The 21,664-nt window shown below is 42.9% G+C and overlaps 2 long non-coding RNA genes across 3 annotated transcripts in view; one reads left to right on the forward strand and one right to left on the reverse strand.

The window, feature by feature from the left end:
• Nucleotides 1-6,703, reverse strand: part of LOC143283261 (uncharacterized) — a 7,176-nt gene extending 473 nt beyond the window's left edge. The window contains exons 1-2 of the long non-coding RNA XR_013055379.1: nt 6,544-6,703; nt 1-77 (exon numbers count right to left, since the gene is read on the reverse strand). The exon at nt 1-77 is cut by the window's left edge and continues 473 nt beyond it. This is a non-coding gene — a long non-coding RNA (uncharacterized LOC143283261). The remainder of the gene's footprint in view (nt 78-6,543) is intronic.
• Nucleotides 6,704-15,109: 8,406 nt separating this feature from the next.
• On the forward strand, nt 15,110-21,089 carry LOC143282695 (uncharacterized). Of its 2 annotated transcripts, none has more exons than XR_013055291.1 (2): nt 15,110-15,270; nt 17,316-17,604. It is a non-coding gene; the product is annotated as an uncharacterized LOC143282695 (long non-coding RNA). The 2 variants fall into 2 exon arrangements; XR_013055292.1 differs by lacking the exon at nt 17,316-17,604 and adding an exon at nt 20,653-21,089 and having other exon boundaries at nt 15,112-15,270.
• The last annotated feature ends 575 nt before the right edge of the window (nt 21,090-21,664 follow it).

Here is a 21,664-nt window from a genome sequence, read left to right on the forward strand (position 1 = left end):
TGAGAGCCACAGCGATGGTAGGGGGGGCAGCAAGGTCGTACGCTCTCGGGGTCACACAGCTGCATGTGGTGCGCGCACTGGTGGCAAAGAAGACACGATTGCATGTAGGGTGATGCGATAGTTAGCCTACCCCTTTTGTGTGTGTGTGTGTGTGTGTGTGTGTGTGTGTGTGTGTGTGGACATAGTAGTAGGTTGTATTATTATTATTATAGTTACGTTTTTGAAACAAGGGGATTGGGGGTTTGGGGGTGGGGATGGGTGGGGGCGGAGTGGGGTGGGGAGAGTGTCAGCGCTGTATAAGTTCACGTTTTTGTAACGGAAGGGGGGGGCGGGGGGGGGGGGGGGGAGGAGTATGAGTGCTGTATAAGTTCACATTTTTGTAACGGAATAGGAAGGGGGGGAGGGGGGGGGGGGAGTGTGAGTGCTGGATAAGTTCACGTTTTTGCAACGGAAGAGGAAGGGGGGGGGGAGTGTGAGTGCTGTATAAGTTCACGTTTTTGTAACGGAAGAGGAAGGGGGGGGGGTGGAGTGTGAGTGCTGTATAAGTTCACGTTTTTGTAACGGAAGAGGAAGGGGGAGGGGGGGGGGGGGGAGTGTGAGTGCTGTATAAGTTCACGTTTTTGTAACGGAAGAGGAAGGGGGTGAGTGCTGGATAAGTTCACGTTTTTTGTAACGGAAGAGGAGGGGGGGGGGAGTGCTGGATAAGTTCACGTTTTTGTAACGGAAGAGGAAGGGGGGTGGGGGGGAGTGTGAGTGCTGGATAAGTTCACGTTTTTGTAACGGAAGAGGAAGGGGGGGGGGGGGGGAGTGTGAGTGCTGGATAAGTTCAAGTTTTTGTAACGGAAGAGGAAGGTGTGGGGGGGGGGGGAGTGTGAGTGCTGTATAAGTTCACGTTTTTGTAACGGAAGAGGAAGGGGGGTGGGGGGGGGGGGAGTGTGAGTGCTGTATAAGTTCACGTTTTTGTAACGGAAGAGGAAGGGGGGTGGGGGGGAGTGTGAGTGCTGTATAAGTTCACGTTTTTGTAACGGAAGAGGAAGGGGGGTGGGGGGGGGGGAGTGTGAGTGCTGTATAAGTTCACGTTTTTGTAACGGAAGAGGAAGGGGGGTGGGGGGGAGTGTGAGTGCTGGATAAGTTCACGTTTTTGTAACGAAAGGGGGGGGGGCGGGAAGGAGGTGGGGGGTCGAAGTATGAGTGCTGTATAAGTTCACGTTTTTGTAACATTTACATTTCATAGAAAAAACAACATTACAACGTACAATTTACACGTCAAGCACGATACATCACGACGTCCTGTTTAAAACTCTCAGCTGTGTTCACCGCGCAAGTACCCCAGCTTGCAGATGAGAGTGATCATGCTGATTTAAAACCAAAAAAAAAAAAAAAAAGAAAGAAAAAAAAAGGGTTTTCTTCAATACTAAGGTTCTTAGTAAAGCTACGCCCTACACTGAAAACCAAACTCTTCTATTACTCTTGATACCAATGATTTATGATCTTGTCTCTATTACATGTGGTTTATATATATATATATGAAAACCATATGTAACAGAGACCAAATCATAAATCATTGATATCAAGAGTGATAGAATAAATAATATATATATATATATATATATATATATATATATATATATATATATATATATATATATATATATATATATATAAGACACAATCGACAATTACAATTCGAACGGTGCACTTGTGCTTATTATCTGAACCAAACATTGCCAGCTTACTTTTTTAACATTGCAATTCCTGAAAAAAACCACATGAAAGATCTTGAACACATTTTATGCTCTTTTGGTATCCCTGATTCAGGGACATAATTTAACGGCAATTTTCGCGCACAGTTGAAGGGATATCACCATCAGTAGACGTTGTGACCTATTTCCCCGTGTATTTGAGGATTGTTGTACTTGATTCTGATACACATTCAGTCGCTTACACTGATGTGCAGCCAACTTCCCAGGTCCGCATAATCCTCTGCAATGACCCGCTCATTCAGTCTGTGTCAAACAGAAAACCGCTCTTTCCGTCTAAAGGTCATCAGCCGTGCAAAACAAACTTTTGCAGCTTGAGTGTTTGTTCGTGTTTTTAGTGTGTGTGGCCTTTCGCGTTGTTTAAAGTATAGGGTAGGTGGCCAAATTGCGAACAGCGTGTAACTGCGAACGGTTCGTGTACCGCCCCGCTCCGAAGCGTTGTCACCGAATACAAACAACCAGTCAAATTTCCGTCTTCTTCTCTTCTTCTGCGTTCACTCGTATGTACACGAGTGGGCTTTTACGTGTATGACCGTTTTTACCCCGCCATGTAGGCAGCCATACTTCGTTTTCGGGGGTATGCATGCTGGGTATGTTCTTGTTTCCATAACCCACCGAACGCTGACATGCACATATGTTGACCTGGGAGATCGTAAAAATCTCCACCCTTTACCCACCAGGCGCCGTCACCGTGATTCGAACCCGGGACCCTCAGATTGACAGTCCAACGCTTTAACCACTCGGCTATTGCGCCCGTCAAATTTCCGTCTATTTCCGGTTATTTCCACGCTTTTTCTTCTCTTCGCCAGTCACTGCCGACCAGGTTCCCAAACATGCCATCAAAATCCAAGGGAAGCAAGTATCAGGACTTGAACTTTGACACAGTTTGAAATAGCTGATTTAATTGGGTACGTTAAATGAATTGTACATTACCAGTGCTGGGAGAATTTTAACTCACTCAGTACGGTCAGTCCTCTCTTCTCCTCTACACAGACCCCTCGGATGTCCAGTGGGTGTCTCAATGATCCATCCTTTAGCTTCCGTCGTCAGAATTGTGGTATTCTTTGTCAACATTCACCCCTTCAGTATAAGAGCCTTCCGCTTGCAATATTTTGATGGTGGTAACTGGGGTGAAACGCTGTTAACGTCGTCTCTTTCGCCGTTCGTATGGAGAGAGTTAGAAAAGCATGTTGATGACAGATCAGAACGTCAGTTTTGACAAGCATCTCAGTTTCAGTTTCAGTTTCAGTAGCTCAAGGAGGCGTCACTGCGTTCGGACAAATCCATATACGCTACACCACATCTGCCAAGCAGATGTCTGACCAGCAGCGTAACCCAACGCGCTTAGTCCGGCCTTGAGACCACCGGATATTTTAACGTGACTATTTGCGAACGATGCTGCACAGTCACTGAACGCACTCAATAGGATGTGTTTGTGTATGGTGTGGGGTGTGATTATTTAAATGTGTGCGTGCGTGCGTGCGTGTGTGTGTGTGTGTGTGTGTGTGTGTGTGTGTGTGTGTGTGTGTACATCACTACATGAGTGATTGTGTGTACATGGTGTGTACTGTGATAATTTTGCATACTGTACCCATTCATTTATTGCAAAAGATGAAAAAAACACATACTGGCGCTGAATCAAGAAAAAGGTTTAATCAGCCAGAGTTCAGACTTGCGTCAGCTGAGGTAAAACTTGCAAGTGAGACAAACTTTTGAGGGTGAAGTGTCGGGATGAGGTCTTTTGTCTACACTTCTTAACACGAGGCGGGGTTGACATTGTCTCTTTATGCGGAGAGAGATACATTTCTTTGAGAATGTTGCTCAAGAAACTTGGACTTAAGGTTTTGTAGTCTTTGTTATGAAGCTGACTGGCACTTTAAGTTTTTCAGCATCCTGTTTATACTTCAGGCCCCACACTGGAACATCATTTTCTTGAGCTTCCATCTATCCAGAATTAAATACCGGAGTCCGCGTGCCAGTTGCAGTGCTTGGTTCAAACTTGTTCACAGTTACACGTGACTAAATGCCTACGTTGACCGAACTACGCCATTGGTCAGTTGCTTAGTAGCGGGTTACGACTATACTAGGCTCTTCCGTCCGAGCAATGCAACTGGCTCCCCAGGCTTCTACCTCTGGGGGAAATAGACCGCTGGAGAGTTCCGCGGCCATCTTGGATCTTGCGTTATATGCATCTAACATTTTACTCAAAATGGTAAGCAATGTCAAAGGCAACTGACTAAGGAAAAAGCAGCAAACATGTGCTGTGCCCCATTTCTTTAGTTGACAGTCGTCATTGTTACAACCAGACTCTACAATACATGCATAATAAAAAAAAGAATAAAAGAAAAAAAAAGAAAAAAATATAAAGCATAAAGTTGAAAAAAGAAGCCTTCTATTTCGCACGTTCTGCCTCTCTTGATCGCCTCTGTTGCTCGAAATTTTGGGAGCCAATCAACTTCAAGAGCAGAGATCATGTGACGCGCCTCTGTGAGTCAGGTAAACACGAAACTCTCAAGCGGTCTATTCCTGAGGTTCCTAGCTAACAACCCCAGTGAAGATAGATCTGACCAGCTGTGCAGCATATACTGGCTAAGTCCGATCAATTTCGGGTCTGCCACAATTTGCAGATTTCCAGCACCTATTTGAGTTAGCGATTTTGAGGAAGACTCCAGCATTTGCAGAAGTGGAATAATGTGCTTCTGAATCAAATGGAGAAGATGCAACAGTTTCGCACACCGAAACACACACACACGTGTGTGTGTGTGTGTGTGTGTGTGTGTGAGATCAAAACAAACACTGCAACAGTCCGGTACGATGTTTCATTAAAATTCTATGAGTTCCAGATCCGCTTCTGTTTGATTTTGTCCACATGTTCCCAAATCCATCGTTCGCAATTAGACTTGCCCGTCCGCCCCTACTATTTCAATCGTTGAGAAAAATGGTTAAAAAGAAGGAGTAAACGAACTTTTCCTGGTGCAACCAGTCCGAGAAAGCCTTCAAAAAACATACACGTTGAACTGGCTGCTTCTGCTGGATCGTTCGCAAATTAGGTCCACCGATCCTTATTTTTAATGGTCTGCAATGGCGCGTTCACATAGTCTGTGCCAATCAGAAAGCCGCTCATCTCGTTTACAGGACCCCTCAGTCATGCAAAGGTAAGCAAACTTTGTGGCTAAAGTCGACATGCGTCTGTTCGTGTTTTTGGAATCAGTCGTTTCACGTTGTTTTGAAGTCTAACTCTCTGACGTGGATTGCACCCCACAGATAGTTTTCACGCACCTGTACTGTAAAGCGCTTGAACATTTCATTTTCATTGCTTGCCTGCTTCCGCCCCCCCCACCCTCCCCCGCGGGACGGCTGGCCTCCGCCACTCTGTTTGTCGGTCAAGTTAAGTCTTGCTGTGCTTGTGCCCCAGCGTTGATACTTCTCGTTCTCTCTCTAATGACTTCTTCCTCCACCACACGTTTATTATTCATTTTCTTCACTTTATTTAGCCTATATCTCAGCTCAGTTTTGTTCAAAACTCATGTATGTTCACGTTTTAACTTCCAGTTATGATGACATCCGTCACATATTCAGTACGTACATGTATCAGGACAGGACTTTATATAAGATTTTCTTGTTGTCCTTTTCATCGATATCTGTGTTGTATTGTGACATGTTCCAAATAAAATACTGTTTAAACCAACCTTTTCATTTAAACAGGTCCCAGAATACAGGATGCTAAAACAGGAAGTTACCACAATGTAAGACGTAAGTTGAAATTTGAATGCTATTTGAGTGTTCGAGTCAATCCTTTAATTCTGAGGCCTGTCTAAGCGAGCCTTTTGTGTGTTTTGCAATGCAGGCATATGAGAAATAACATGTTGCGTGTGACTGACAGGTTTTAATCGAGGATTAGGCATAACACGACGAGAAACGATCCGTATGGTGAACATGAACCGATACTTGTCGTTTCAAGCCCCTATGTTTATTTTCTGTTTTTTTTATTTGTGTGCATGGTTCGCAGGGGCCGAAAGAAAGAGCCCCTCTCCAAATGGGCACAAACTGAATGAACTCATCTCTACAGTCCATTTTTAGGATTTGGTGAGATAGCTGCATATTAGTTCAGCGACTGAATCTGTATTAACATTTAGTATAATAACCCCCTCCCCCACCCCTCACCCCCACCCCTTTCCCCCCGTCCCCCTTCCCAACCAAACCACTGAAAATGGGTTGTAACATCTACCAATGGCAATATCGTTTCAGCCATGATCAAACATTGCCTTTAAAAATAGTCCCCTGAATTTCAGGCTGCTATCAGTATCAGTATCAGTATCAGTAGCTCAAGGAGGCGTCACTGCGTTCGGGCAAATCCATATACGCTACACCACATCTGCCAAGCAAATGCCTGACCAGCAGCGTAACTCAACGCGCTTAGTCAGGCCTTGAGAAAAAAAAAAGTTAAAATAAGATAAAATAAAATAAAATAAAATAACCAAACCAAACCAACAAACAAAAAAGAATAAATAAATAAATAAAATGAAAATAAATAAGTAAGTAAATAAATAAATAATAGATAAATACATTAAAAAAACGAAAAAAAAAACCCAAAAAAAAACCCCCAAACAACAACTACTAATAATAACAATATTTACAAGGCGCAAAAACCTGATGAAGTCAACTGTAAGCGTAAAAAAAACCAAAAAACAAACAAACAACCCCCCCCAAAAAAAAAACACAACATATATATATATTAAAAAGGCTGCCAGAATAGGACTTCACTGACGATAACCACACATACCGGTTTCTCTGCTCCGAACACAGTGACTGTGAGGAGACAGAGCCCAACAGCTGTCAGCAGCAGAGATTTCATGGTGACGGGTGATTACGAACCGAAATGTCGTCTCTTCTCGAACAACGGGGCACCAGGTGTGTGTTGGACCGGAGATTAGAAAAGAGAGATAAACCACTCGCGGCAGGCCCCTTCTTACTGTCTATAACAGTGCTGAAGCCGTTTTGGGGCACACACGCAGTGCGGAAGGGTGGGGGTAAATCACCCTCTCCTTCCCCACCTGAAGGAAACTGGTCGGTTCTGACGGTTCAGCTGCAGTAAAGCGAAAGTTAAGTTATGCCTGGAATTTCCCACGTGTAGTAAGATTCGCTGTATACAATGAAAACCGATTCATTTTTGCTTGGTTTTTAGCACGTTTGCATCTGCTTGAATGTAGATAATATAAAAAAGAAAATAAAGCAGCTCCCCCCACCACCAACTCCACCCCCCCCCCACCCCCCCGCCCCCCCAGCGCAATGTTGCACATGAGAGAGACAGTTGTAAATTATTGAACTGCTTTTTCGTAAGGTTACTTTTTCTTCACACTTTCTGGTTTACATCACCATTTCTTCAACAACAAATATATATATATATATCAAAACATAAAACACATATTCAGCTCTGTCTCTCTTCTAACATCTGTCTATACATACATACATACATACATACATACATGAATACATACATACATAATTTCATATAGATCTATCAGTATGTAAATCTAAATCTATCTATATGTACATAATCATATGGTGTGTGTCCATCAAGATCGATGATGACCATCGTTGTCATCCAGCTGGGGGATGGGGGGAGGGTGGTGGTGGGGTGGGGGGGAGGATGCTCATGAATCTATCTGTGCACATAATCATATATATAATTCATATATATACGAACGCTTCATGTTGCCCGAGCAGACCGTTGTATTGTGCTCTTTCTCTCTCTCTAAGTCTCTGTCTCTGTCTCTCTCTCTCGGGAGTTTTACATGGCTGTTAAAAGCATCTACGATTCTGTACTTGTATGTGTTCGTGACAAAGGTATTTATTCAGACTTTTTTCAGTGTCCAAGAGGGGTTAAACAAGGTTGTATGCTAAGCTCACAGCTGTTTTCCTTTTTCATCGGTGAATTGGCAGTGGAGTTATCAAAGAAGGGGAGACATGGAATACAAATGATACCTGGCGCAACAGATTTGCTCTTAATGCTATTTGCTGATGATGTTGTTCTCTTGTCTGACACACCCATAGGGTTACAAAATCAATTAAATGCCCTTAAGCAAGAAACAGACAGACTACAACAAACAGTGAATCTCGATAAGACCAATATTATAGTTTTCCGCAATGGAGGTCATCTTTCGACTCGTGAAAAATGGTGCTGTGGTGATAGGGAAATAAAAGTAACCAATACATATAAATATTTAGGAATGTTATTCACAACAAAATTGAGTTTGACATCTGCGTGGGATGAAGCAAACAGAAAAGGGAAAAAAGGTGTAATCCAAATTATAAAATCACTCAGGAGACTGCGTTCGACTGACGCTTTCCCTTAGTTTGGGCGGGGCAAAGGCAGCTTATGAATAATGAATGCGTCTCGCGGCGCAGGCTGCCTGGCTTCAGCAATTTCTGCAAGTGCTCTCTTTTCTAATCTCCGGTTGGACACAGCGGCACTACTGCACGCGTCGCAACGAAATAGAGACAGTTAACTCCCTTGTTTTGTACGTGCCGTGGGACTTGTCACGTGCACGTTTGTTGGCGTCTTTCCATTTCTTCCTCTTTTTTTTTTCTTCCATTTTTTGAAAGTACAGTACCTCATTTTTTTTCTGCAAGGGAAGATACAGAGTTCATAAAAAGTTAAGAACCATTTCATAAAAGCAAGTGTGTTTTCATAAAGTAGTGAAAATAATCGAATGATTTTGCAGGCTGCATTTTGGTCTGTTTCAGTTTCAGTTTCAGTTTCAAGGAGGTGTCAAAGTGTGCGGGCTACACGACATAATGCTGTTTTTGTTGTTGTTTTTTTAAAGTTTTTTTTTTTAATAATGTGTAGATGCCTGATCGACCTTTCCATAGATCCAACACGCTGATGCGGCATTGAGAACCTACCCTCTGAAGTGTATCTAGGCTAATGTCGCAGGAAGCTTACTATGACGTGTAAGACAAATGACGTACAAGATGAATGACGGATAATATTAATGACGTGAAATTTTGGAGCTTGGTTACGGCAGGATCGCTTCAATGCATGGTGTCAGAAGTGGGATCCGAACCAACTTGCATTGAAGCCATTCTGTCGGTTTCCCAGTGTCGTAATCCAGCTCCAAATTTTACGTCATTTATCTTATACGTCATAGCTCCTCCATACCATCCCCCTTTCCGTCCCTTATCCCTTTGGGTCACAGTTATGCATGAACGTGAAAGTTCTGAGTGAAAGCACACGGAGTTGTCTTCGCACAAGTTTCAGCGATATAAATAAACTATTTCTTGTTAATTATTCTTAGAGATTCTTTGGGGGCACTTTCCCAAGGCCTGACTAAGCGCGTTGGGTTACGCTGCTGGTCAGGCATCTGCTTGGCAGATGTGGTGTAGCGTATATGGATTTGTCCGAACGCAGTGACGCCTCCTTGAGCTACTGAAACTGAAACTGCACTTTCTGTTCCTGTGAAAAAAAGACACCAGGCCCATGTCCATGTGTACACTAACACCGTCAACAACATAATCACATGCTCAGGACCTACTCAGTACATATAAAGCGAATATGCATTATGATTAACTAGGAAAATCAAATATCAATACAAGATGGGCATATGGATTGGGTGTCTTTAATGAGAAAGGCAAGTGTTGATTGGTCCTTCAGTCTGCACTGTTTAGAGTAGGAGATTGAGACCACGTCTGATCTGCCAATCATGATATTGCCGAGAGAGCTGGACATGTCCTAAGTGATTGTCGAGTATATATCACACCCGAAAAGTAGTGACAAAGACAGGGAAAGTTTGATTGATCGATATTATGCTCGTAAAACAAATGAAATTCCGATCGATGTGGCGTGCTTTGGATAGAGTAGCTCCATTTCCAGCACACGCTCGACAAACACGGGTTTCTGATGGTGAGAAAAAAAAAAAGTGATTTGGATCGTTTTGTAGTGGTAGCCTCCCATCTCCACTGCCCCCCCCCCCCCACCCCCCTCCGCACGCACCCTTCCCCCTCCCTCGCGCCCCGCCTCCATTCAACCCCGGCGTTTTCAGTTTTGTGAGGAGGAGGAGGAATTTTGTTTAATGTCCCGTCACACATATCGGTGATTGAAGACATTTTGTTAAAGTATTTATGAATACATTTGAGTATTATCGGTTAGAAGGAGTGGGAGATGTGAATGAATGGAGGGTTGGGGGAAACTGGGCAAATGAGGGTGAAATTTGAAAAAAAACAACAACCTTAAATACAATTTCAGGAAATTACTTTAAGTTGTTAAACTGACAAGCGAAACAACTGATAATGAATGCAAAAAGTCAAAAACATCAACGTTCTCAGTCACTTGTGAAGACACACTTTCGTGTACATAAGGCTTCATCAAGCTACAGTAAAAAATTATATGCTTAATTGTCAGGTTACTAAAGCATATGCACTTGACATTAGAACAATACTTGGTCCGTGATGAATTTGATAATAGTCTGAGCGCTAAACTCAGAATTGGTCTGCGAATCGGACCAAAGTCTGAGAGAGTCAACTGACGAGGTTTTAGACTTGAATTCAAGCACCGATAAAAGTCTCTTTCTAGTATATTGCTTATTTTCGTGTATGACAACGGGCAATATACTTTTATACTATCTATATGATTCTTTGCCCCCCTTTTTGCTGCCCTGTCTGCTTGGTCGTTATAAAGGAATCTAGTTTTGTGAGCCATGAAGACTTTGCTTGTTGTTGAATTTTGCATTTGTAAACAAAGGAAGTCCTTATTGATTTAGCAGAAAATTCTTCTTCTTCTTCTTCTTACAGTTACGTTTCACCGTGGCAGATTCGCTTTTGCGTTGGACTTCTGGGGCCTGACTTGCGTAATAACCAGGTTACCTGGGTTTGTGTCATATATCAGTTGTTTTTTTTATGGTTTTTAAATTTCTTTTATTGTTCTTGATTTTGCATGATTTGGAGGTGCTGAATCCAAATCCGTTGAAGACCAAGCCGTATATGTTGAGCATTTTGAGTTATGGCTTAGAACCCAACATTGCCGCCACCAGATTCGTTAATGACACGTATATAGGACGTATGACGCATAATTGTAATTGTTTCGTGCCTGATAGTTTTTCTCAGTCACGATAATGATTCAGATATTCAAAATAATTCATACCATCTGAAATTTATCATATTTTAGCACGCTTTAAAAGATTTTTGCTTTTCGAAGATGGCCGCCATTGGAAGAAAGCAGCACTTTTCTTGCTCATGACTGGCATGCAATATGAAGTAAGTGACTTTGGCAAAGTGAACAGAACTGTTGAAGAGACATCGCAAGTTTTCTTTTCTTCGGGGACTGTAGCATAAAATAATCAATGGTTGCATGTTCACAAAGTAATCAAATATAAGAATGAACAATTCTTCGGGGACTGTAGCATAAAATAATCAATGGTTGCATGTTCACAAAGTAATCAAATATAAGAATGAACAATCGATCGTGTGGAAAGCCATTTACTGTGTCCACTTTTGCTCAATATATTTGTTGTTGTTGTTGTTGTTGTTGACAATTTTTTTTTTTTATCTATTTCGATGGGGTTGATGTTTTGCTGCTGCATGATCCCATTTCCATTTGAGAACACATCACAAGGCTGTACTTTCATCCCAGCGTCGACCCAGCTGAGAGATACAGATGCTTTAATTAACTGTGGAGTTGATCAGGATGATCCTCGATTGGGTCTTCCAGTTTGAGCACGTTCAGCTGTGGTTTGGAGCTGGCCATGGGCCGAAAAAATAATCCACCTGGTTCTTTCCCGCGTTTGAGAATTATTGGTTTGTAGTGTGTGTGTGTGTGTGTGTGTGTGTGTGTGTGTGTGTGTGTGTGTGTGTGTGTGTGTGTGTGTGTGTGTGTGTGTGTGTGTGTGTGTGTGTGTGTGTGTGTGTGTTTGTGTGTGTGTGTGTGTGTGTGTGTGTGTGTGTGTGTGTGTGTGTGTGTGTGTGTGTGTTTGTGTGTGTGTGTGTGTGTGTGTGTGTGTGTGTGTGTGTGTGTGTGTGTGTGTGTGTGTGTGTGTGTGTGTGTGTGTGTGTGTGTGTGTGTGTGTGTGTGTTCCCTCGGGTTTCACTTCCCCTACGACATAGGAAGCAGTCTGCCGTATGTATACAACAACAACAACAACAACAGAAGAACTGACCAGTATCAATCCTTGGATCTAACTGCCTTAGTAATTAACCATCACCGTGTTTAAGATTGTTTATGTAACATACTTTCTACCGTGTAAGAATTTATATTATTGCTGAGGGAAAATGGAGTTTTTAGACATGATTTGAGAGATGCAAGAGAGTCAGAATGACAAAGGTTATCAGGAAGCCTGTTCCACGTCTTTGGCGATTGAAAAGAAAACGATCTGTGTCCATAGGTCTTACTTCTGACGTGAGGTATCCTGAGAAGTGAGTATCAGAGGAAGAACGGAGCTGGCGAGACGGAGTATACATATGGAGGAGTTCAGAAACTTTGGGGCAGATCCGTTGACTGCAGAAAAAGTCAGAGTGGATAGCTTATAGTCTATTTGATCAGAAACGGGCAACCAGTGGAGAGACTAAAGGAGGGAAGAAACACGGTCAAATTCAGAAGCTCTGCTAATGAGTCTGGCAGCTTCATTCTGAATTCGTTGAAGTATAACAGATATTTGGGATGTCCGGCCAAAAGAGAATTGCAGTAATCCAGTCTTGAGAGAACCAAAGCGCATTCCTTCCCTCACCCAATATCAAAATTTCAGTTAAAACAGCATTGAATAATGCCAGTTAAGTTTGTCAAAAAACAGTCAAACAATACTTGTCATGTACAGCTGCATTTCAAATTTTACATCAGTATGCTGATGCCTCCATTGCAAAACTGGCTTAGGAAATCGTGTGGGCAACTACAATGACGGATTCCGCTCTTCTCTCTTTCTGTCCTTTTTGTTCAAAGCAACAGCTGTCCAGTACATGATTCATGAATATTATGGTCGGATTATGTGGATTTGGGCAGAAAGCTTAGCCAGAAGACGCTTAACAATTCATTTGGAGATATGGCTGCACCCACCGGTTTTGTCTGGAACGGATAAAGGATTAATTCAGAGGATAAACACCCTCTCTTTCCACAGCCCTGTTGCTTTTGATGGCAGAGTTAAAACCATCTTCGACTGAATAGCTGAAAAATCACCATCAAGGGCGGAATACAAAACTTGGTAATGAGTAGAGTTCACTGACACTGCATAAAGAACAGATGTTAGTGTTCAAAAACGTCTGGACTTGCCGTTTCAAAGGAAAAGAAATTACCAGCTGCTGTGAAGAAGTGGTTGGTGTCGCAGACTGACGGTTGGGAAGGACAACTGCTTGATTCCAAGTGGATCAAGGTATATATATATATATATATATATATGTGTGTGTGTGTGTGTGTGTGTGTGTGTGTGTGCTTTTTGACTCACTTGTGTAAACAAAGTGAGTCCATGTTTTAACCCGGTGTTCGGTTGTGTGTGTGTGTGTGTGTGTGTGTGTGTGTGTGTGTGTGTGTGTGTCTGTGTGTGGTAAACTTTAACATTGAAATTTTCTCTGCAACTACTTTGTCAGTTGACACCAAATTAGGCATAAAAATAGGAAAAATTCAGTTCTTTCCAGTCATCTTGTTTAAAACAATATTGCACCTCTGGGATGGGCACAAAAAAAAAGAGAAAAAAAAAGAAGCCTAATTATATGCAAACTGCATTTACTGTTATATTTATATTTTTTGTATTCTCTAAACTTGGCACTTTGATCTGATATTCTGACCCAACAACAAGAGCAGTCATTATTATCATTTTTTGTTCAAACAGGAACTTCTTTTGCTAAGCATGGAAGTTTTATTTATTTTGCAAACGTTTTGGTGCAGATAGTAAAAAAAGGGAAATTACTCTGTAATTAATGCAAGGGGACTTAATTTGCTTTAAACTGATCTTTCTCATCTCAAACATTACATTTTGAAATTATACTCAATACATAAAAAGCTTGGATTTTTTTTTTAAAGTGTATCACAAGTGAGTCTTGAAGGCCTTGCCTCTCTTGTTTTTCTTCTTTTTTGCTCACTGCCGGCTCCTTTCCAGGGTTGAATGTGATGTGGGCGTAACTGGGCAGACTGGGACCACACAGTCGAATATCATCCACTTCACAGATGCGTCTCAGGATGTGTTGCTCAAATTTCCTGACCTAATTCCTGCTGACAAACCTTTGTCTTGAAAGTATCGTTAATTTTGCTTGGGGCGAGTGCTGGCGAAGTCTTCGGTGTCAGCAGATTCATGGTGAACTATCGCTGGAGGGATGTGGTGGCGGTCTCCACTCAGAAGGGGACTGGAGCTCAGTCTGGGTCCGCGACAAAGCTATTATTGTCGTCAGTAGGGGGGCTTGCCTGTGTGTGCTACTAACCAGAACAGGCATTACTGAACACAACCGAAGTGACTTATGAGCAGTGCTGGGTCTCCTCTGGTGTGCGGCCTGCTGGCGACCTAAGATTGATGGTTCCCTGTGAAATGCCGATGCTGGGACTGGGATGGACGAACCCAGCTGGGTCTGAGTATGGAGGAATCTGAATGCTACAGATGATGGGGCCGCACAACAAACAAACAACAACAAAAGACAATAACCGTTGTGTTAGTGCAGAGAAAAGCCATTCCACCCGTTAGTTTCCTGTTATCTGTATTCAAAAAGAGTTGAAATTGGCTTCTGTAGAACATTGGTAAGAGAAATAGATGTGAGGGATCGGAGTGGGTGGGGTGTAGACATATCACTTACCGTACTGAGTAGATCCAATTTGTGTGTGTGAGTGTGTGTGTGTGTGTGTGTGTGCGCGCGCATGTGCGTGTATGTGTGTGCGTGCGCGTGCGCGTGTGTGTGTTGAATCGAAGGGGTAAAGACCGGTGTTCAAGTGGTACAAATGAAATTAGGACTCTTCTCTCATATCTCCCCCAACCAACCCCCCCGCCCCCACCCATATCCCCCATCCTCACTCCCCACCCCCGCCAACCATTCTCTACCCCCCCCCCCCAGGCCCCCACCCCGCCCCCGCCAACCATTCTCTACCCCCCCCCCAGCCCCCCACCCCGCCCCTTTCACTGGATTTAGATCCGAAATTGACCTAGCCCTATATCTCAAAACTGATACAAAAGAAAAAAAAATCACTACGATCATTTAAACTGATACTTTAAAAAAAAAATAAAATGGGGATAAAAAAAAGCGAACAAATAAGAAGAAGAAAGAAGAAGAAAGAAAGCCTTATCGATCGCGCACGTGACTGCTCCCAGGTAGGAAAACATGCCTTTTTTTTTTTTTTTTTTTTTTGCTGCAGTGTGTTTTCTGTGGTGGTGTATAAAATCCCGGCGGCGTCTTTCTCCCCTCCCAGAACAGAAGAAAAGATTTGTCGCCCCTCAACCACTGCTGACCAGTCACCATGAAATCGCTGCTGCTGTTGGTGTTTGTTGCTTTGGGGCTCTGTCTTATTTCCGTCACGTGTGTCTTTGGGGCGCCCACAACTGAAAGACAGGTTCGTGAAGTTTCAGTTTCAGTTTCAGTTTCGTTGAGGTGTGCGGATTGATCTGTATACACTAGTATGACACCACATCGTCTGTATGTTTGATTACAGAACACACACAAAAAAGGGGGAAAGGGGGAAGCTTCTTCTTCTTCTTTGTTCGTGGGCTGCAACTCCCACGTTCATTCGTATGTACACGAGTGGGCTTTTACGTGTATGACCGTTTTTACCCCACCATGTAGGCAGCCATACTCCGTTTTCGGGGGTGTGCATACTGGGTATGGTTTTGTTTCCATAACCCACCGAACGCTGAAATGGATTACAGGATCTTTAACATGCGTATTTGATCCTCTGCTTTCGTATACACGCGAAGGGGGTTCAGGCACAAGCAGGTCTGCACATTATGTTGATCTGGGAGATCGGAAAAATCTCCACCCTTTACCCACCAGGCGCTGGTACCGAGATTCGAACCCGGGACCCTCAGATTGAAAGTCCAACGCTTTAACCGCTCGGCTATTGCGCCCGTCAAAAGGTTGGAATAAAATGCCTTACCTTCGGATAAACCCAGCGCTTGACACGTCAGGTCTATGAGGAGACCCAACCATAGGTTTGTGTAAGGGAAAGATGGAGAGAGTTAGAGTTAGTCAATGATAAGTCTCTTTGAACTATGATTATTATGTTTGCATTGAACTAATTCAATCGTTTCTCTCTCTCTCTCTCTCTCTCTCTCTCTCTCTCTCGTTTATTTATTTATCTATCACACACACACACACACACACACACACACACACACACACACACACACATATGTATGTATATATATATATATATATATATATATATATATATATATATATAGAGAGAGAGAGAGAGAGAGAGAGAGAGAGAGAGAGAGAGAGAGGTCACTTCATTCGAACATCCGAAAATGATCCCGATGTTCATGTAGATGTCCAGCTGTTATGCAATGGTGATAATTATGCTTTGATGTATTTACTGTTATACGGTGATGTGTTTGATATGAGAATACATATTCTATAAAATAAAATAAAAAAATGAGAGAGAGAGAGGTTTGTGGCCTTCCTAAGTTTCATTTTACTAAAACACATTGTGGAAACATTCTTTACAATAAGAGCACTTGGAATTATGCTTTTAATGAGATCTTTCATCGGAGCCCATCAGAGACAATATCTACCCATCTAGACAGATATTGTATGTCTATACACACACACACACACACACACACACACACACACACACACACACACACATATGTATATATATGCTGAAGGATTCTGTTTAGTCATTCGGATGAGGCGATAAACCGAGGTCCCGTGTGCAGCATGCACTTAGCGCACGTAAAAGAACCCACGGCAACAAAAGGGTTGCTGCTGGCAAAATTCTGTAGAAAAATCCACTTCTATAGGGAAAACAAATAAAACTGCACGCAGGAAAAAAAAAGGGTTGCGCTGTAGTGTAGCGACGCGCTCTCCTTGGGGAGAGCAGCCCGAATTTCACACAGAGAAATCTGTTGTGATAAAAAGAATTACAAATACAAAAATATATGCACACATCTGGATAGGAAGCCCTTCGCCATTGCATCCACGGCGCCTGATGGAAGTAACGTAGACTTAACCCATTCAACACTGGGGGGGTTTACAGCCTTGACAGGCTTCCATGCCATATTGATGCGAAAAAACAAAAACCGCAGTAAAAGACACTGCTATTCCTCCAAATCACGTGTGGACACTTCTGGAAATACTGTACAAGTTGGTTCCCTTTCCTTTCGGTGTATGCATGATATGTAGAAACGTGTAAACCGTTTCAATAAGACGGATTTTATGCGTCGTGACAGTGTTCAGGTGCAGGGGATCATTGAGCTGACAGGCAAACATGAACGCAAAGCAAAGTCGCCGTTTCTGAGATACGCTTATGCAACACAGCCCAGGACAAGAAGACACTAAAACGGACCCCCCCTCCCCCTTGTTGCTATAGAAACGCGAGTAGCTAATGTACCCACCAGCAGAAAACGTCATGACCATGGCGTGTGTCGTTTACAGTGCGCGCGCCACAATGAGGTGTGCGACCCCGAACTGCAGCTCATGGCAAACCAGCATGGGCTTCCCGGACCTTGCTGCTCCCGCTTTGAATGGTGCTCGGGACGTCAGTATGAGAACGGGACAGTTGTGCACCTGTGTTACCTCATCCTGGGCTGAGCGACAACCCGCAGCAACAACAACATAACAACAACAACACCTGGCATTGTTCACGAGTGGCCCCAGGCATCGGATGGGTTAACTTAACACGCGACAAGGACAATGCTTTATTTCGCAATTAAGAGGAGCTGATTTATTTTTTTTTTAAAATCTTTCTTCTTCTTGCTCTTTTTCTTATTATTCTTGTTCTTGTTCTATTTGTTCTTCTTGTTCTTCTTGTTTTTTGTTGTTGTTTTTTTTCTTCTTTCTAATTGTCCTCCTGCTTCTTCTCCTCATCTCCCTCCCTTCCTCCTATATTTCCTCCTCCTCCTCTTCCTTCTTCTTCTTCTTCTCCTCAAAGAATCGCGGTCTTTAACTTCTGAGGAAATAATGTAGGTGTCTGGTCTTGGAAATACAGTGGAAATTCACAGTCAGAGAGTTTGTGTTGTTGTTCATGTGTGTGTGTGTGTGTGTGTGTGTGTGTGTGCGCGCGCGCGCGCGCGCTTGAGTTCCATCTTGTATCTTAAAAAGACTTCATACAAACGAACACGCCATGGTAACCAAACCAACCAACCGTTCTCCCACGTCACTTGACAATCAATGTCTCACCCTCCCATAAAAAGAAAAAAGTGTGAATTTTTTTCCGTCGAAGAACGTATTTCCATCTGTGTTTACAAAACAAAACGAATTTGCTGATGTTCCCTTCCCTTTGTTTAACTGGCTTTAGATGCAACGATGGTGATGATGCTGAAAGATTCTGTTCTACTTTCTTTTTTTTCTCTGCCCGTTTTGTCCAAAGCAACACAATGTTAAAAAAAAAAAAATCATTTGGTGAATATAGTTGTCCATTTGATCATGCGGGGACTGGCTCAAAGCTTAGTCAGATGACGTTTAAGGAAGGTTAAAAAATATTGAAAGGTCAAACTCAAAGGTACTACAGCCTTTTACGGCCATCTTGGCAGTGAATTCATATCCACTATATCAAGGGCTCGACACAGGAAGGCGGGGTCCACTCCTCTTCTTCCGCCATTTTATCCTTCCCCAACCGAAGCTAGGTGCCAGTTGCATTGTTTGGTTCTAACTTTTTGACAGTTACACGTGACGAAATGCCTACGTTGACCGAACTACGCCATTGGTCAGTTCCATATTACACACAGTTAGTAGAGGGTTACGACCATACTATGCTCTTCCGTCTGAGCAATGCAACAGGCTCCCGCAGTGTCCATTCACACCTGGGTGGAGTGAGGAAAATCGGAGTAGAGGTCTTTCCCAAGGACACAACACCATGCCGAAACAAGGCCTCGAACCCCGACCAACGGTGAGTACTGGATCAGAAGTCCAACGCCAAACCGATTCGGCCACAGCCTCTCCCCCTACAAATCTGGTCGCATCAGTCGATTTGGTCTATGACTCTTGAGAACTAGAACGCAAGATTGCTTTGGCTTTTAGTGCTGCAGCCTTGGGGACTAGTTGGCCTTTGGGGACCATCCCAATGCCGACTGTCCTAAAACCCTCTTGGCTGAGAGAGTGGGGATGTAATTTGGACATGACACTCTCCACTTAAACCAAATTCTGGCCCAGATAGTCAGGACAGCAGTTGCTTCCTCTGTTGTTCTGATGGTTGTAGTCGGACACGACTGACTATCATACATCGATTTGGTCTAAAACGGCTAAATGGTTAAGCCAGCTGGTGTACTTCCTCATTCCACAGTCCCACACCTTCTGTTGCCTTGATGACAGAGTTCAGGACACCTCTGGGTGTACACACCGAAACTTTCTATGAGTAGAGGCTGTGGCATTTGAAAACTGATTATGAATAGAGTTCACAGATGCTGGATGAAGAACATTTGTTGGTATTGAAGACCTGACCTCTCAAAGCATTTCAATGCCAAGCCCTAGAAATAGCAGATATGACGGCACTGATCTGATGGTCGTATAAGGGTATGTGACCTTTAAACCTTACAGAAAGTGCTCTTAATCAATTGATGCATTCATTCCTTTCTTCAACCTGATATATCTCCATTTTTCTAAGCATTTTCCTATCACAAGTTCTCATAGGATGTCCAGTGAAGAAGAAGGAGAAGAAGAAAGGACAGATGAATATGTTTGGGATGGTCTCATTTACCAGTGAACTAAGATGGACGTTGAAAAGAGCTCGCCCGTTGTTTTACCCTGTTTTTATGTGATATTTAAACACACACACACACACACACACACACACACACACACACACACACACACCTTCACTTCCATCATGACCTTAGGGCAGGAGTCCACCTTGTAGAACTGTCACCAGTCCTTGTTGGCCACGGCATACACACACACACACACACACACACACACACACCTTCACTTCCATCATGACCTTAGGGCAGGAGGACACCTTGTAGAACTGTTGCCAGTCCTTGTCGGCCACGGCACACACACACACACACACACACACCTTCACTTCCATCATGACCTTAGGGCAGGAGGAGACCTTGTAGAACTGTCACCAGTCCTTGCCAGCCAGAAGACTGGGCCTCACCTTCCCATGTCGAGCCCAATACACAGTGGGTATCAGTTCACTTCCTCGATGACAGCCTTCAAAGGATATAAAAAAAGTTATGACCTTTGACTTTGAACCTCTTAACCATTGCAGACATTTTCTAACAGGCACGCAAGGTATGGAAATTCAAACGTCTTTAACAACAATGTCGTGTACAATCATTGTGATACAGAAAAATGGAAGAAGCAATGTGGGTAAAGGAATTCTATTCTTATGATTAACATAGTCATGCTTTTTTTTCTGTAAATTTGTCTGTGGATGCGAGTACCGTTTTTTCTGTTTTAAAAAAAGTGCGTTATCGATATAATTTTTGTGTTGTTAGGTATACATGTAGGCTATGTGCGCAAGTCTTAATCAATGTTTGTTGTGTGCTTACTGCACCGTGTTAATTACACTGAAATGAACCATGTATCAATATGATTCAAGGAACTGTGTCCTTCCCCTGGTTTTTTGGCTTCCCATCTGAATACAAGTTTTGTTTCTGAAAAAAAACACACACACAAAAAAACCCCAAAAACAACAACAACAACAACAAAACACCCCCCAAAAAAACAACCAACCAACCAACCAAACAAAGAAACAAAACCGCTCTTGTTTGACAGGAGTAGCATTCCTCTAAAACAAATAATGTCATCAAAATGTGTGTCGTTGCAGTGCGCGCGTCACAATGAAGTGTGCGACCCCGAACTGCAGATAATGGCAGGTCAGCACGGGCATCCCGGTCCTTGCTGCTCCCGCTATGAGTGGTGCACAGGACGTCTCTCTGAGAACGGAACCACTGTCCACGTGTGTTTCTTCATCCTGGGCTGAGCCACAATCACATCCGCAACCACAACAGTGCCTTTGACACTTCGACAGGCTCCAAGCGTGAACTGGTTGAAGCGACAAAGAATTATTATTTCTTTAATTTTTAGTTTTCTTTAATTGCTGTCTTGATGAGCTGGTATTCCTCCTCTTCTTCTTCCTTCACCTCCTCCTCCTCCTCCCCTTCTTCTTCTTCTTAAGGAATTGCAGTCTTTGACTTTTGAGGAATAATCAAGTTGTCTGGTTTCATGGCTTGGAAATAAAACGTTTTGAAAAGTTAAAGAAAACTGGTGTTTTTCACGTTAGATGTGTGTGTGTGTGTGTGTGTGTGTGTGTGTGTGTGTGTGTGTGTGTGTGTGCACGTGTGTGTGTGTGTGTGTGTGTGTGTGTGCGGGTTCCATTTCATATACAAACGGGGGCATAAAAGAATAATGAAAAAGGCATCAAGTACCAAGTAACATATGCTCTCTGTGCAACAACCATTACACTCCAGCACACATACACAAAATCCTCTAGAAACAACAAAAATAAGTAAATTCACAGATACAGATAAAAACTATACATGCATGAAAGAAGTAAGATTATAATTTGAACACGTGTTATAGTATAAGTAAGATCTTACTATGAGCATTTTGTAGCCAGACGATAGTCCCTAATGAATGGACCTTTCTGAATTATAATGTAGGAAACCTGCTTAGTAAGTCACATGATGTATCCTTTATTAAATACATTAGTTCGTTTGATTTTATCCGTTTAACGGAAACATTTACTGACTCTAAATCAGATTTTAGCGGCATTTTCACAGAACATGTAAAACGTTGTTGCTCCTGCAACTAAGTTATCCCATCACGGGAGATATTCT

This window comes from Babylonia areolata, chromosome 6 (assembly GCF_041734735.1).
Source record: "Babylonia areolata isolate BAREFJ2019XMU chromosome 6, ASM4173473v1, whole genome shotgun sequence".
Classification (NCBI taxonomy): domain Eukaryota; kingdom Metazoa; phylum Mollusca; class Gastropoda; order Neogastropoda; family Buccinidae; genus Babylonia; species Babylonia areolata.